A 19,165-nucleotide genomic window follows, 5' to 3' on the forward strand; every position below is an offset into this window, starting at 1 on the left:
AACTCTGAGGGACTTATTTACAAGCCCCTTGTAGCACATTTCCGCCGTCTGAGATTCTCTTTTACGACACTCCAGAGGTGCACAGTGCAGGCCCATGCCTACAAGGCCATGGAAAGCCACCCTGCATGGCTTTTCATGGACTTGTAGATATGGTATAAGGCAAGTCACTGCGTTGCTTCCTAATACGTTAGAGATGCGCGCCATGGGCTTTGTAGTGGGTGCTTCCACTCAACGCCCATGGCATTTGACACAACCCCAGATTCACAACATAGCGCAAGTCTGGGAATGCGTTAAAACCATGCACCCCTCCAGGGCAGATGCAATGATTGTTTTTATGAAGGAAGATGTCCCTTCCTACACAAAAAACAACTGGATTTCGACACAGGCACCATGACGCCATGGCGCTAGCGTGTCTATCTTGACGCAAGGCTGCCTAAACGGTGCCAGCGCAAAGGAAAATACGATGTATCCCTGCACTTTCCTTATGGCGCAGCACGGCACAGCAATCTGGCTTGCCGAACCACATTGTAAATGAGCCCGTGAGTTCCCATACATGTAGTGGCGCAATGAAACTTGAGGGGGTCCCCCTGCAAAATACATGGAGGGGGCCCCACACACCGGACACAGAAAGAGCTCTCAGGTCAGGGGCCCGAGCAGAGTGCCAGAAGGGGCCCCCTGAAGCTCGGAGCCCCCCTTCACCGTGGGGTCTGCAGGGCTATAGTTACGCACTGCACACGTGCTGACAAGATATTTTCTGGCCTCGCCTGACTATTAGGTCTCCCTAAGGGGATTGGGAAGACATGTTTAGTACTAAACCTTCAGTTAAAAATATTGTCAAAAATTGGATGTATTTGTCTTTTGATGATGATTATCTGTTCAAATTCCATGTGCTCGCTTGAAGTTCGTTTCAGCTTGATCAGCGCCCACTTTTCCAGACCTTGAGATGGTACACAGCTCTCATAAATAGATGCATAATGTGTTTCTGTACATTAACATTAATGATTACTAAGCATGCTTCAAAAGTAAAGTAATTAACCCTCTTGCCCTTGAACCTTAACCTGCCTGGCAAAATCAGAAATCCAGCCACAGAAGCAACTTCGGGAATTAATTCATGGTATGAGGCTAATGCTGAAGACATCATGTGTAGGACAGTTTCACTCACTATAACTTTAATTTCCTCTTTTCTGAAGCATGTAATCAAATGATCAGCACCTTAGCGGTCCGACGTTTTTTTCACTTAACTACCTGCTTTTTTGGTATATAAACAATATTAAATATATAAATCCTTCAAAGATGATATATTCTCATAATACAGATTTTGAAATTCTGGCACTTTGAAGTAACAAAATAGTATCTTTATTTGAATAAATGAACATGCCTTAACAATAAGTTAACAAAACCTACAACAAAATTCAGGGCATTGGCGCCCTATAAAGTTTTTTCCTCTCTTCATAAACAGCTTGGAGATTGACCATGAAAATTGTTTGCTAAATATGCACAGAATCTCTACCTTTAAACCCAGTAATCCAAAGAAATGAATAACGTGAGTAGGATTTTCTGTCTAGTGCTGAACTCCGTCTCAGCGAGAAGTAATTGGGGAGCACATCTCAGGAAAGGCAACCATACAGAGCGAACTCAAAGGGAACCCTCTCCGAGGTCATGCGGTCCTCCCAGGGTAACATGGACAGCGGTGTGCGGGGCACTGCTGGTGATGCACGCATTGATGGCAGGCTTTGGCAGTGCTTAGGATAAATGGTAAGGGCCTCATTTATGAAAAGTGATGCATCGCTGCGAGAAAACAGCGATGCATCACTTTTCATTGCGTCCTCCTTGCGACACCAATGATGCGTCATATTTACAGTATGGCGCATCATGTCGCAAGGAGTTACAGATACGTCAGTATTTCTGACGTATCTGTAGGTGCAAAAATGACGCATTGCTGGAGTGTGTCACAACGTATCTCCAGCAATGGGTCATTTACACATGGGCAAGTCCCATGTTAAATGTGCCTGCGTCAATCTTACGCCTGCCATGAGTCAGGCGTAAGATATTGACGCATTTGCATCCTAGAAGTGGCGCAGTGAAATCTCATAGATTTCACTGCGCCACTTCTACGACCCTTTCTTGTGTCGGTACGCCCCCCGCATACATTATACCTGGCGCAGGTATAGTGTAGCGCAGGGGTTTACAAAGTGACGCATCTACCTAGATGCGTCACTTTGTAAATATGACGCAACATGGTAAATTTTTTTACACCGCTAGTGCGTCACTAAAAGTGACGCACCGGTAGCGTAAAAGTGACGCAAGGCCTCATAAATAAGGCCCTAAATGTTTGCTTTTAGTGCTGTCAATCTGCCACATATGACAGGACGGAAGAACTCCCGTAACCGGCAAAACCGGGAGATATGAGAGTGCTTTAAACATTGCTCACTGGATATCACAGCATATTTTGGTGTGTGGGACCAAGATCAGTAACCTGCAAACATAAAGGAGTATAATATGTGATCCATATTTAAAATGCTCATATGGAGTCCAAATCAAAATGTAGACACATTTTTAAATGTAGCTTCACCGATAATCATTTTCTGCCTGCTTCACAAAAACTCAGAAATGCCTGCAGTCTGGGTAGTGGGTGACTTATAACATATAAAGATTTTATGTTTTTATCAGATTCATAAAGCTTCCAGATGAAAATCAGTGAAAAATGCATATATCACCTACTGGCGGTCGCCAGTAGGTAGTTATAGTTAGGACCATGTTTCCATAGGAAAGCATTTTTTGACTTTCCTAGATGTTTTGGTGCCATTTGGCGAATCTTCACAATATTTTCCCAAAAAGTGCCTCAGTGAATCTTTTTCTGTATGGAAAGCTTTGGGGTGATCCGTCAAGCGGGGGCTGAGAAAAAAGGGGGGTCAAAAAAAGTGTGTTTCCCATGTTACTTCCCATAGGAGTTTTGAACACGACTAAAGCCCAAACCGCTGAATGGAATTACACCAAATGTATTGCTTTTTGTTATTTGGTGTTAATTTGATCAGTAGTTGTTGAAAAATTGAAGGGCAAAAAATAAGGATATCTGTGGCCGCTGCCTATTCGTGAATAATAACAAACTTGTGCAGGGAAATGTAGAGCACTGATTAGGTGCCAACACTTCAACCAGGATTTGTTGGCAGCCATCTTGGGGCCCGGCTTGAACCGAGTTCCCAAACAAATTTAAAAAATGAAAAGGGGGCAGGGTTGGAATACCCTGAACCCATGAAGTTGGTCTTGGGGGTGTCAGAGGGTCGCCGACCGGCCTAAAAAGCATTTTTTTAAAGAAATACCATGAAATTGCGATATTCGGGAATTTGCACAAAAAACAACGTTTTTAATTAACCCCCATGACCTGGCCAGGTCCCGGGGGCATAGAATAAAACTAGGATGGGGGCACACAGGGATCACCTCCTACGGCTTATGAAAGCCCCGGGGACCACCACCTCCTGGGGCATTCCTTTTTATGTATGCAGGGAGTGCCCCACATCACCCCTGTGCCCCAAGGACCACCACCTCTGTGGGGCAAATGTTTATAAAGTAATTTGGGGGGCCCCAATGCCCCCTCTCAGCCCGGGGGACCGCCACCTCCCTGGGGCACTTAAAAATATGTATGCAGGTAGGCCTTTTGGGTCTGTCTGCACCCCAGGGACCGCCACCTCCTTGGTGCTAAACATCAATTTAATATGGTTGCCCAAGAGGCACCTCTGCAGACACAGGGTCCACCACCTCCCTGGGGCAATTCATTCAAATTTAGGAGGGGCCGTGCAGCCACCCCCAAAGCCCCAGTGACCACCATCTCCCATGAACTTAGTACTGCAATGAAGGGGGGCCTCAAGGCCCCACTCGTGGAGTCATGCATGGCCCTGGGGACCACCACCCCCCAGGGCCAGTTCCTGATGTGCTCCAGGGGGCCCACCCCGGGACATAACTGTTTGCTGTGGCTTGGTGGGAGCTTTTAACGCTCCACCAAGTCAAAGCAAACACTCCTCTTTCAGCAAGGCAGAGCTTTGAAAATGTTCTCACTTGCTGGAAGCTAACCTTTCATCTGTTTCCCTGCTCACAATCAAGCAATCAGGGAAACAGACAAAGGATTGCTCTGACATACAGGCAGCTACCTTTCACAGCTCCCTGTCTGTCAGAGCAATGCAGATCCTCTAGTACCATGGGGGCATTGAGCCTCCCCTGTGGTCACAGTGCACACTTGGTGCCCTGAGGGCACGAGTGAACCATGGCTGGGCCCCAGGGGATGGGATCCCCAGAAATGATATTGGGCCAAGGAGGAGAGCTGCGTGGCCCCTCTCCCCATTGGAAAAAGGTCCGACCCCGGGGTATGAGTTCCTCTTGGCCAAAATCAGGCTGTGGAGGGTGGCCATGTGTCCCCCCTTCCCTATTGAAAATGTATTTTAAAAGCCTGGGCCCCGAGGGATGGGGTCCTTGAGGCCAAAAACAGCCCAGAGAGGGGAGTCCCTCCAGTGGAAATAGGCCGGGCCCCGGGAAATGGGGTCCCCATAGATGAAATCAATTAGGGGAGAGGGGCCACACAATCCCACTCCTATATTAAAAATATGTATTTTTAAAGGCTTTCCCCCAGGGGATGAGGTCCCCGGGGCTGAAACTGGCCCAGGGAGGGGGGCCACACAGCCCCCTGCCCCATTTGTATATGGCCAGGCCCTGGGAGATGGTGTCCCCAGGGCCAAAATTGGCCTGGGGAAGGGGCTATGTTACCCCCCTCCCCCATTTGTTTATGGCCGGGACCCAGGGGATTGGGTTCCCAGGGCAGAAAAACGCCCAGGGATGGGGCCCGCATGGTCTCCCATTCCTATTGAATTATGGCCAGTTCCCAGTATGATAGGGTCCCAGGGCCAAAATCGGCCTGGGAAGGGGGCCTGTGCAGCCCCTCACCCCCATTTAAATGCGGCCAGGCCACTCACACACCCACTCACAGACCCACTTACCCCCTGACAGACCCACTCACAAACCCACGCAGACACTCACACATCAACTCACTGACTCACACAGACACTCATGCACCCACTCACAGACCCACTCATGTGACCAATCCCAGACCCACGCAGAGACTCACACACCCCCTCACAGACCCACTCAGACGTTTATGCACTCATTCACAGACCTACTTAAGCACTCATGTATCCACTCAACGATCCACTTAGAGACTCATGCCCCACTCCGAGACCCACCGAGACACTTATGCACCCAGTCAGACACTCATGCATTCACTCACAGACCCAGTCAGACACTTATGCAGGTACAACCAGACCCACTCAGACACTAACACACTCAATCACACACCCATTGAGACACTTATACACACCCACTGATAAATTCATGCACTCACTCACACACTCACTCTCAAAGGTTAGAAGTTTCAGTTAGAATTTTTTTTTTAGAACCTTCGAAATTCACTTAAAAAACCAAAGGTTATAAGGATGTTATAGTTAGGAAATAGAACTAAAATAAACATAGGAATTCACGGAAAAAACGAAGTTTACAGGGACATTATAGTTAGGAAATAGAATTAAAAACCTTAGAAATTCACAGAAAATGGCAAAGGTTACAGGGAAGTCATAGCTAGGCTCAGATTTCACTCATACAAAGCCAGAGAAATTCAGCATTTACAGTTACTTCAACTAACTATAACATTGTCCCACAAGGCACTGCTTAGAACCTCAAATCTTACATCACACATGACATGGTCAGTGACATCACTGAGTAGCTGTCGCGAGACAGCGCAAATGGCTAAAAACAATACAATATCTCATGGAGAACGCGACCGGATCAAGAAAACTTGTCGGAGAACGCAGGGATTCAGGTAAGGCGATTGCGCGTGCGCGAGAATGTATTATTTTATAGCGCGAGCAAGAACCAAATTATCACTAAGTTGCGGAATGCCATTTTCGCGCTTTCCGCGAAACGCGAAAATGTCAAATTATCGCAATTTCCGCAAACGGAACGAAATTTTCGCCCAGGCCTACTCACAGGATGATGTCATCAGTTATGTCATTTGAGATGTCATCAGACCACATTTACTTCACCACCGTCGCATAACGATGATGACATGTTTTTTATTGCACATAGACCGGTAAAGATATTGCACGTCTGTTTGTGAATGACCCACCATTTGCAATGCTCTTTTTCATTTCACTCTCCAGTTAAAGTCCACTTTCCCACACTTATGTGTCAATTTTCACTGCAAAAAGCTGCAAATGTTGCAGATTGTCCACAGTTGAAGGATCAAGAATTGATAAGCAGCATCGCCATTTTTTTCTGCAAGAAAAAGTCTCATGAATTTGCATTGTTTTACTCAGCATCCCTTCTGAGGCACACATCACGCATTCATACCATGTTATTCAACAACGCAAAAAGGTTATCCACATATTACACTTTATGTGAAAAAAAAAACAAATCAATGCTCATGGAGATGGTACATGTTGGACCTCTATACTGAACACAATGTTTGGTGCATCGGGCAGGAGTGTGCATTGTGCTCGGGTTACAAAGACAACAACATTAGCTATAGGGGTCCCTTCTAGTCACCTGTGTGGGCTCAAACCTTTTAGTTACACATGTTGCCATGCCTAGCATTGCGAGTGAATGAATTCTTTATTGAAGTGATGGTAGTGTGCATTCCTTGAAGATATGGAGGCACAACCAAGATAATACATGTAGGAAATTGGGTTGCAGGTTGAGGGGTGGCTGTGAGCACTTCTCATGCAGCAGCCACAATCTCTGTCAGGGTGAACCACAAAAAGACACAAAATTAACCTGTGCTTAACCATCTGCAACTTGGCCAAAAAGCAGTGAATCTTAACTTAGAGGCAATGTATTAAATATTTATGTAGTACTCAAACAGTAATAAAGTGAAAACACATCACAAAAATAAGTGCACACCTATTTAAAGAAATAGAGTGAAAGTTAAGAAGTAATTTGACTCCAAAATGAAAAGAATCCAGTCAGTAGAACCAGAAGTATGGAATTTCAAAGATTTAAGGTAAGTAGTTCACCTAAAAGCTCAAAGCGCCACTTGCAGTTAACTGGTCATGCAAGACTGAGTGAAAGTCATATGATCAGCCCAACCACGATCGAGTATGGGCCGGATACCCATTCACCCAACTCATGATATTTAGACACATTTTAAACTCACATAGATAATTGACATACAGATATAAAGACCATCAACATCAATGTTATTAGTAGTTTTTTTAGCGATAGTATGGACTCAGTTTATACTCGTGGCTGGTAGATTGGCCTTGAACAGAGGTTCTTGAGTTGGGTGAATGGGTATGAGTGAATGATTGATTGTTTGTTCTGTATTTGGTCATTGTTGTCGAAATGTTTAAAATACACAAAAATAAATATGTGTTGTAAAAATATTTTGAACATCACTATGAGATGTGGTTTTAGGTTTGTGGTACAATTTGTGTAAAATGTTGATATGATTTCAAGTTATTTATGATTAAATCTGACAGAAAAAGTAGTCACCAGTGTTAGTGTTTCAGTCATTACACTTTGTGAGAAGCTGTTCGGATTAAAGTGCAGTATTGGCGGACTTTTTGTTTTTTGATACTAATTCAAATGAGGGCATCCCTTTGCCTCTGCGCCCGTGCAGTATTATAGACGTGGGCACAGAGGCAAAGAAGCTGTCAGGAGGTGCGCTGATAGTGGGATACCAGAAAGGTGGTGCACTGTAAGTGGGCCTTCTGATGGCAGCCCTCTGGAGAGGGAGAGGGAGTCCTATGGACCCCCAGGCATCCTCGTACAGGTGGTTGCAGTCACACACTGCCCCCTCCTGCAAGGGGATCTTTCTTCTCTCTTGAAAGTGTAGGCAAGTTGCCGCCTGCACAGAGATACATGAAACAGCTTTTAAACAGCTGCTCTGTATTTCTCTTGAATGCGCTTTCCTGGGGGCAGTGCAAGTTCATGACTGCCCTGAAGCCAGTGCATTCTGCAACTTAGGCCGCACTTTTCCTGTTTACTCCCAGCACACCTGCACCGTGGTGCAAACAGTAAAAGAGTCCCTATCGATAATAAGACCCCCGGCTTCACAATAGCCTAGTGCAGGCGTCTCCAACGAATAGCTCATGAGCTACCAGTATCTCTCCAGCTACCTGTGAATAGCTCACCTATGTGCATCTCAGACTACTAAAATGAAAGTCTTTGCTTGGGTATATTATTATTTGTATGGCAAAATTAAAAAGCATGTATTTGAGATGAAAATGTGTATTTTCAGAACTCCTAGACTGATGTTTGGACAAAAATGGTTCAATTTCTAAAAAAAATCTAAAGCTATTATTGAAATTAGAGACATTTATTACTCATATTATTACCTTGGTGCCATGGAATAGCTGCTATGGCTGTTATGTATTATGTATGTAAAAGCATTCCAAATTAATTGTGTGTTTTTTCTTTACTGCTGGAAACCCTGCCTAGTGCACTGATGTGATCACTGCTGGCAGTCTTGAATGGACTATCACATCACTTACAGTAGCTAAGGATAATTTTTATTGAACTTAAGCAGCTCATATTACAGAAAAGGTTGGAGACCCCTGTGCAGAGTTCTTTGTGTGAGAGCTGATTAACACCCTTATGCATCAAGCCAAAATCCAGTCGGTAAAATACCGATTCCTTATTAGCTCCCGGTATTAAGTAGAAAATACCCAATCCCAATGCATCAACCCAAAAGCAGAAATCGGTATTTAAGGAATCCTTAAATAGCGATTCTTTAAATAGGGATTCCTTAAATACCGATTCCTTAAATAGCTCTTGCATTTAAGGAATCCCAAAGTGAGATTCCTTAAATGCAATGCATCAAAGTTAAAAAATTAGCGATTTCGCTAATAAGGGGAGCAAATTACCATGAAGATGAACTGCATGGTAATTTGCAAAAACTTTGAAAAATGCACTTTTGTGCATTTTTCAAAGTGTCATGTTGCGCACACACATGCCCTTAGAGCATGTGTGTGTGCAACATATGTGCACATATCATTTTCAGGGGTGCAACAGGGTGTCCTTTTGACACCCTGGCACCCTTGAAAGTGCTCCAGCTATTAGCGATTCGGTAATACCGAATCGCTAATACAGAATGGCTTTACATTCATTCCTATGGGCCTCCAAGCCCATAGGAATGAATGGGTAGGTATTCCTTATTACCGATTCGGTATTACCGATTCGGTAATAAGGAATGTTAAGGAATCGCTATTTGAATAGCGATTCCTACATGCATAGCCTTTTGCTATTCCTTATTAGCGATTCCTTATTTTTCGCTAATAAGGAATCGCAAATGCTAATGTTGATGCATATGCCCCTAAGTGTCTTTGAAGTGACCCAGGAAACAGACTGCATTCACCAAATGGTTGGGACAAGAAAATGGCAAATATACTAAGCACAAGGTTGCGTGAACGAGGATATCCTAAGAGATTAATAAAAACATCAATGAAGAGAGCTTGGTCCAGCCCTAGTGAAGTACTACTCAATACAACCATCAAAGAGAGTACTAAACGTAATGTATGTGTCACTACCTTTTGTCCAGTTAGTACCAAAATACAGAAGACCATTAAGAGACACTCGCCTACTCTAAATACCTTAGATTCATGTCAAGAATTACCCATGTTTTCCTTTAAAAAGGGTAAGAATATCAGAGACCATTTGGTTCACTCGGATACCAGTGTTAAACATGTCAAAGATACCATTCATGGCCTATGGTCATTACCCCCAATGACAGGACACTACAAATGTGGGAACTGTGTTGCCTGCAGTGTTACAGTAGAGACGAAAGAGTTCGTACATGGGGAAATAAAATGGAAACTCCAGTCACTGTCAAACTGTTCAACATCAAACGTAATCTACTGTATTTGGTGCCCATGTAGATTGATATATATATAGGCCAGACAACACAACCAGTAAAAGCACGGATTGGACAACATCGTAGTAGAATCTGATGTCAGGTGGAGAATGCGCCACTTGTTGACCACTACAAAGAAAAAAGTCACTCTGCCAATGACCTACAATGGTAAGTGATAGAAAGAGCTAGAATACCGCCCAGGAGAGGCGATATTACACTTATTCTACAGTCACTGGAATGCAAGTGGATAGACAAGTGTGGGTCAATCCGAAATGGTTTAAACAGTCTTGAGGAATGGCATAGGTATATTACCCTATACTAAGCTATGTTGAATAGATCAAGTAAGTCAAGACAGGGCTCCGTCTAAAAACAGTTCTACGAACATCTATACTGTAATATGACGTCATGTATGCTCATATTTCTCCATCACTGTCCGCAGGAACAGCTATGCGAACACGATACCAAGATCTATGATCAACTGATGTATTGTATTATATTGTTTTATAATTTATGTTTCACTTTAAATAATTATCACTTAGATAAAGTATGGTTTTAATTCAAATAACCAGCTTTTAGGTTATGATGTGTCTACCTTGTAAATAGACTTATTGTATATAGTTTAATACAGCACTATACATGCAGTTTTTTGGTTGACACTGTTTTCCTCAATATAGAATAAATATAGAATGACCCATAGGAGGAAACGTAGTCATTACTCCCCAATAGTAGAAACTATACTACTTTAAGATGGCCGACATCGTTGCGGTGATAGTTATCCTAATATGACTTCAGGTTCACCTTTCCTGTTATCAGTTCCACATGCCGCCTCATTAACTGAAGTCAACGGTGACAGACATATGAACTAGAAATCAAATGAGTGCTGCTCGCGATGACAATTCCCCTCACTATTATATTCCTAATGAATATATGATATTAGTTCATTTGAGGATACGTAGACATGGCTCCTAACATTAGCTAAATAGTACTACAAGATGACCGCTGTGGCCACGAGAATAGGTATCCCAGCAACATGCCGGCTGGCGGCTGCAACATCCGGTTTACATCTCATATTATTAGGCTCCCATGCCGATTCACTCATTCAAGTCCACCGTGACTGCCGACTCATTCACTGAAGTCGACCTTGATTTATACAGGAGAGAGATATCAAGTAAGTGCCTGTCCGACATATGCGTGTCCGAGAGTCATATTTTAAACAACAGAATATTCACTTGCCCGCTAGTGATTACCTTCTGTTTTTCTGATACAGGTTCCGCATCTTGAAAACTACAATTGGGGCCAAGTAGAGGGTCTGCAAATATACTGCTCTCAATCGAGAGAGCAACGCTATCCCATTAATTCAATCCGACCGTTATTTTCGAAAGAGCACTACAGAGTAAGTGTACGCCACACAGCGATAATTTTACCTCAGACTGTCTGCTATACCCGTGAGTTTAATATCTCAATTCTCGTTACAGATTGACATATCGTTCGAGCAATAATTGACTAAGTAGAGGGCATAACTGAACAGCCATAGCGGGATAAGCAAACTGCCCTTCTTGTAACCCAGTAACACGTGAATTAAATATCTCCCCTTCCGATATAGGCTGACATATCCTTTGAATTAACACTGGACATAATAGCTATGGCTGGATAAGCAACTGTCCGCCGTCTAACCCAGTAACGTGATAGGAAGCAAGTGATGTGCACTGTAGGCACATTTCTTCAATGTTATTGATTTATCTCTTGCGATTAGCTAATGCCTTCATTCTTTATCCAGGTTGCTAACATTGTGGATTGGCACCTGCGGTGCCAAATCGTGGATTAACATGTGGTTTTGATATCACGCATCATAGGACACTTATAATCCGATAGTAGATCTAATCAGAACACTCCACCCACAAGATCAACGAATCATGTGAGTTCCATTCTTGCGCTTGGCTATGTGCCTTCATTAACATTCTTGTACCACTGATCTCATATTATACTGAGGTTTCCAACATGGTACCTTCACATTAATTTGATAAAAGTCCACTTTTTAAACATATCTTATATTTGTAGTTTCAGTTAATTCCAATTATACACATTTTCCATCCCCACAGTCCCCAGAACCCAGTCCTGATGAGACCCCATATCTAGAGTGTCATGTCTTAGAAATTGTAATAAAAAATCCTCTTTAATTGTAAAGTCGGATATTAAGCCACAATTCTTAAAATCCTACTTTTAGAAAGTTGGCATTTTCTTGTCCCAACCATTTGGTGAATGCAGTTTGTTTCCTGGGTCACATGACTAGGTGTAGCTGGCATTTGGCTTTTGTATATTTCTCCCAGGCAGTATCCCAATAGAAGGTTTGGGTGTTAGCAGCAGGGGCCAACCTGACTTGATGCCGGGGGTGGAGCTGTCCTCTGTCACACTTGCACTTCAAAGACACTTAATCAGCTCTCACACAAAGAACTCCGCACAGGGGTCTCCAACCTTTTCTGTAATATGAGCTGCTTATGTTCAATAAAAATTATCCTTAGCTACTATAAGTGATGTGATAGTCCATTCAAGACTGCCAGCAGTGATCACATCAGTGCACTAGGCAGGGTGGCCAGCAGTAAAGAAAAAACACACAATTAATTTGGAATGCTTTTACATACATAATACATAACAGCCATAGCAGCTATTCCACAGCACCAAGGTAATAATATGAGTAATAAATGTCTCTAATTTTAATAATAGCTTTAAATTTATTTTAGAAATTTAACCATTTTTGTTTTGAGTTCGGAAAATACACATTTTCATCTCAAATACATGCTTTTTAATTTTGCCATACAAATAATAATATACCCAAGCAAAGACTTTCATGTTAGTAGTCTGAGATGCACATAGGTGAGCTATTCACAGGTAGCTGGAGGGCTGCCATCAGAAGGCCCACTTACAGTGCACCACCTTTCAGGTAGACCACTATCAGTGCACCTCCTGACAGCTTCTTTGCCTCTGTGCCCACGTCTATAAAACTGCACGGGCGCAGAGGCAAAGGGATGCCCTCATTTGCATTAGGCCATACACCCATGAAAATGAGGGAATGCACTCTTGAGAAAGCGTCGGCACAATGTTTGCCAGTGCTTTCAGTATTACAGACGGGGCCACACAAGCTTCTGTGGCCCCTTCTATAATACCAATGTCACCTGGGGGCATGCAAAGTGGGCACACATTCCTGTTATGCCCCTGGGGCACGTTTTGTAATATGGCCCCAGATATCCTGAGATAATAATGTGAATAACTTTTGAATCTGATGGAGAGTTATTAATGTATAGAATAACTTTTGTTTATGATTTATTCAGAGCAATTACTATAGTTGCAGAATTTCATATTGATTTTGATGAATGAGTTCCTTGTGAGCATTGTTTTTTGGTACTGATGTACTTACCCAGTTCACGAGGACATATGGGTTGCTCTTGTTTCCTAATATGCCAATTGAAATATAACACTTATTAAATGTAATATATTAATCCAATGTTGTACTATGGGAGAGGTAGGCCTTGCAGTAGTAGAAAACAAATTTAAGGGTGTTTTACTACCAGGACATATAAAACCTAACTGTGCTTGTCCAACTTTTTAAATAATCTGCACCCTAAGGGCTGTTTAGGTCCTACCCTAGGGAGTGATTTATATGCATTAAAAAATAAGGTTTGGGCCTGGAAAGTGGTTTACCTGTACACACAGGCTGCAATGGCAATGAGACTTGTTTAAAGGGCTACTTAAGTGGGTGGCACACGGAGTGCTGCAGGCCCACTAGTTGCATGCAATCTACAGGTTCTGGGTACATATAGCAGCACTTTACTAGGGACTTATGTTGGTTTAACATAAATACCTTGAAAAAACAAGAAATAGGAGGCATTTGTCAAAACAGGAACAGTTTATTTAATTAAACAGAGCGGCCAGGAGAACAGTTACAGGCACAATGTCTGACGACTGTCTCAATTTACAGTCTGTCTGAGGCCTCTTTTTGTAAAGTTCATTGTATACAATAAAGTATTTCCAGAGGTCCATGTAACGTAAAGAATGTATTTGCTGTCTTTGGAGTCATAAATTAATTGTCTAATCGAAAGTACAGTTGGGCCTCAACGATGCGTGCACACAATGTGGCCAGGGAATAATGTGTCCCGATGTCCAGCATGGGAAAAGTGAGATCATTGCGTGTGCTGTGTCCTGATTGGCTATATGTTCCTAACGCATGTGGCATCTGACTTTATAGTGTTATTAGAGGTGCACATACCTCTCTGGCCATGTGTGTTCTATTAGGTCCAATCTCCCTGATCCATTGTGGTGTCACTGCACCAATCTGTGGAATTGATCTGGGATTTCCTTCTCATGTGTTTGTGCGCCGGCTACGAGCCACGCCACCTGTAACCTATCAATCAGTGGCCTCAGGCCTAGGTCTCAGAGCCTGCCTGATTATGTATTTGCAAGTTAGGGTTGATGTGGAGTTCACAACTGCCAAATTTATTAATAAAGATGTGATTTCGTTCTCATACATGAATGTAGTGTTTTTCATATTACCATTGACTTTTTCAATACTAACACTAACAAGTAAAAACAATTTGGCAATTGGTTGTAAGGCTATTTGACCATGTTTACAGGTGTGAGCACAAGCACTTTAGCTGGTTAGGAGTGGTAAAGTGTGCAGAGTCCTACTGCCAACAAATACAAATCCAGCAAAAGAGGAGGAGTGAAGGCAAAAGGTTTGGGGGAAAATCACGCCAAGGATATCAGGTCTTACAATACAACAGCTTTCACATAGATCACATCAGAACATTCTAGCGGGCCAACAGACCATCAATCAATCAATTAGGGTTTACAAAGCACATCTAATCACCCGATAGGGTGTCCAGGTGCTTGCAGGTCCCGGAGGCTTATTCAAACAGCCAGGTCTTGAAGGCCATTCAGATTACAGAAGTGAGGTAATCGTCCAGAGGTGCGTGGGGAGGCTGTTCCAGGTCTTTGCTGTAATGTGGGAGAGGTAGCGTTCTCCACCTCTGCTTTGGTAGATGCAGGGAGTATGGGCAAGTGAAAGGGAAGTGGGGCAGAGACCACTGGAAGCTAATATATGAAGGAAAAGGATGGAAAGTAAGGAGGCTTCAAAGTGTAAAAGTCTCTGTGTCTACTCGAAGGAGCTGGGTTGCTTCCTAGCAAGCATTTAGATTAAACCAGGTCTGCTGTGTCTTCACCATGGTGGGAGTAATGTCATAAAAAACTGTTATTTTAGGTCACCAGAGTGATGGATGCTAAGGTGAAGCTAGTCTTGGTTTGTTGTGTCCAGGTGACCCTTTAGCATATCTCACAGATTGGGGAATTGTAGGCATTGATCCATTCTTAAAATATCAAAATTGAAATTCTGGCAATTTGAATAAACTCAATTGCTAAGACATTGTGAGCAGATTTACAAGCCCCTTGCATCACTTTTGCGCTGCCGTTGCATCACTTTTTGTGCTGCAGCTGTGGCGTAAACAATGCGGCCCATTTACAACGTGAGGCATCTAGGAAGATGCGTCACCTTGTTAAGCCCTATGCAACATTATACCTGTGTCAGGTATAATGTATGCAGAGTGGGCGGTCCCACGCGGGAAAGCCTCATAAAATTGATGCAATGAAATCTACAAGAGTTCACTGCACCACTTCCAGGACGCCACTGCATCAAACCCTACACCTGCTTGGAGCAGGCGTAAGGAGTGACGCAGTGTAATAGGACAAGGCCTCCCCATGCATTGGTGGAGTTGCGTCGTGCTTGTGACATGACTCCAGCAATGCTTCACTTATGCGTCAAGACATGCATCAATAGTTCTGACGCATCTGTCAATCCTTGCGCCGTGGTGCACCATAGTGCAAATATGGCACATTCATGGTGGCGCAAGGGTTTCACTCACAGGCGCAGGGAAACTGACGCATCTATACAGATGCGTCGCATCTATACAGATGCATCAGTTTCCTGTAAATAAGTCCCCAAATGTTCAACTGACTAGATTAAAATGCCTTAACAATAAGATAAAACCTACTACAAGATTTGGCGCATTAGGTACCTATATATTTTTTTCAGATTTAAACTTGGAGATGGACTGCGTAAGCGGTTTGTTAAAAATGTGCAGAACTTCTAACTTTAAACCCAGAGATCGTAAGAAATAAAAAAAAATGTCAATGGAAATCTCTCTCTGGTGCTGAACTCCATCGCAGCGAGAAGTAATTGGCAAGCACATCTCTGCAAAGGGCAACCACGTAGTGCGAATTCAAAGGGAACCCTCTCCGAGGTCGGGCGGCCCTCCCAGGGTAACCTGGAAAGCGCTGTGCGGGGCACTGCTAGGAACGCTTTGACGATGCTTAGGATAAATGGTCAATGTTTTTCTTTTAGTGCTGTCATTCTGCCACATATGGGAAAACTCCAGTGACAGGCAAAACCGGAAGACGTGAGAGTGCATTAAACAATGCTCACTGGACATCACAGCATATTTGTTTTTTGTGCCACCAAAATGAGAGACCAACATAAGGAATCATAATATGTGATCAAGAGCTTCATTTAATATGCTCATAAGGACCCCACACTAAAATGTTAACACATTTGTAAATTTGGGTTCACTGACAATTATTTTTGGGCTGCTTCTTAAAAAATCAGAAATGCCTGCGGTCTGGGGAGGTAGTGGATGGTTTATAACTTATAAAGGTTTTATGGCCTGAAGTATTACAATTTCTATTAAGAAATCGTAAATTACATCAAATAGCGATTTGCAATTTGCGATTTCTTGATAGGAATCTGCTAAAATGCATTCGGTAGAAGTGGGTGCAGTTTGCACACCTACTTCTACCGAATGCATTGGTATTTTGTGAGCCAACCTATGTATATACGTTGGTTCACAAAATACCGATTCGTCGTGGGATGTAATTTGACTTACCTCATTATTATGAATGAGGTAGGGCGCAAATTGAACCCTCTACCATTGGTCAAGGTCACAGACAGACATGGTGGCCTGGTGGTCAACAGGTCACCATGTCTGTGATTGCTTTTAAATAAAGCTATCTCTATTTTTTTTAATGCAGCCCATTTTCCTAAAAGCAAAATGAGATGCATTTAAAAAAGAAAATGAATAATTTTCCAAATATTACGAGCAGTTTGAGGCCACTGCCTGATCATAAAAACATTTTATGTTGACATTCACAAAGGGAAAGGAGCACATTGGGAACCCTTTCTCATTTGTGAATGTTTACACCACTTCTGATTTGGTGGTAGAAAAATAATGTTTTGCAGCCAGATTTTGGTAGTAAAATATTAATATATAAGCTAACAAATCTGAATTTGGAAGGGATGCCCCTTACACACCCTTCCAAATACTGATTCGTTATTTATTCTAAAACCCAAATTGCCATTCAGTAAAATGTTACTGAATCACAATATAGGTTTGGTACATTTAAAAAAAAAAAACATTTTGCTCTTGCAAAGGATCAGATTTTTGCATCTGTAAATTTACTTGATACATGAGGCCCATAGACATTTATCAGATTTATAAAACCTGCAGATGGAAATCATGGATAGGTATATATTTTCTATCCTTTCTATATACTGCTTTGCCATACCCATAGACGTGAAAAGTTGCAAATTTCGTAGGTGTAGTTATTATTATTGTCAAATGTCCGTTTTTTTCCTACACATGAAACACATTTTCATACAAAGACAATGCTTCCTCTTCAACCACTGTAAAGTGTTATGTGAGTAGTATTCCCACATTTACTTAATCACCTAAGTATAGTCGATGTTGGCATGTTTGGTTTTGCACTTAAGCTGGAAAATATATTTTTCATGAATATGCATAACGAGAAAAAAGCCCATTTGAGAATTACCATTTTTCCTTACACTCGCCAGCAAATATCCACTTAACCTCCTTTTTCGTTGCTTTTCACTGCAGAAAAAATCTTCAAAGTCGAATGGGTCACCTGTAAATTAGAACCAATTCTATATGAGCACATTGCCACATTGTTTCCACATACGTTATGACTGGAAAGTATCATGAATTAGCATCCTTTCTGTGGAACACACCACCCATCAATGCAAAAATATTGCACATGTATTGTACTTTTTGTGAAAATACATATCATAGCTCATGGTGAAGGTCTCCGGGATGCATACAGGGTTTGGTGCTTGGGACAGGAGTATACACTGTGTTCCGGATATGGAGACACGCAAACCAGCTACTGTGGTCTCTTCTGTTACTCAAGCCTTTCATTTCCACAGACTGAGTTGCTTACCATCTCAATTCGCAAGGGAATGAGCACACACTTTGAGTGTGCTGGTGGCCATCCCTTGAGAGTTTGGAGGCACAATGAGGAAAATACACAACATACTTTCCACAACACGTTCCAATGAGATAACATGGGAATAGTCTACTTGGCTAACAGGCCAGATGGGGTCAATATATGAAAAACATTGAAGTATGGACAGTGATCCTGGGATAGAGGGTAAAGGAAATGCCTCTGTGCCTGTTGATGGATCAAGGATGCTTCCCAGGAAGAGTCTGCAAAGTCTGTTGTGGGTTCACACTGGTGGAGGTGATGTCAGAGGGACCTCTGCTAATGGGGGTCACCAAGGTGATGAATGATATGGTGTTGCCTGCATTTCTTTTTGTGTACAGATAGCCCATGGGTATATTTTACAAATTAGGGAATGGTAGGCATTGTCGAGCATTTTTAGGGGTGTACACCAATTCTCAGTGGCTCTGTCTTGAACGAATTCTGTAGATTTTCTCCAAGACAACACTCTTTAATGAGCACTTGATCTCCTAAACTAATGGTTGACATCTTAGGCTTAAACTAGTGGTTCATCTGGTCACTGGCCTTTTGTTTACAGGATTCTTCTGCTTCTGCTTTGACATTTGTTAGAAATGGGGTTTCTGGTTGGCTAGGGTAAATATCTAAGCCAAGCAGAACCCACCACTCTAGTCAGGGTAAGGGAGTTACGCACACAAGAAAGCCCCTGCTTACCCCCTTGGTAGCTTGGTAGAGCAGTCAGGCTTATCACAGAGGCAATGTATAAAGCGTTTGTGAAACACACCCACACACCAGTGACACACTAGGCACACCACGAAAAGAGACTCCACACAAGGTTATATAAAAATATCCTTTGTATTATACATAAAAGACTTTAGACCACAATCACATAAATCATTTTGCCAACCAGACAATTGTCATAATATCACAGTTAGTGCATAAAGTAAACACTTATAAATTGCACTTGCCATAAAAGCACCATTA

This window comes from Triturus cristatus, chromosome 8, assembly GCF_964204655.1.
Source record: "Triturus cristatus chromosome 8, aTriCri1.1, whole genome shotgun sequence".
In the NCBI taxonomy this organism is placed as follows: Eukaryota; Metazoa; Chordata; class Amphibia; order Caudata; family Salamandridae; genus Triturus; species Triturus cristatus.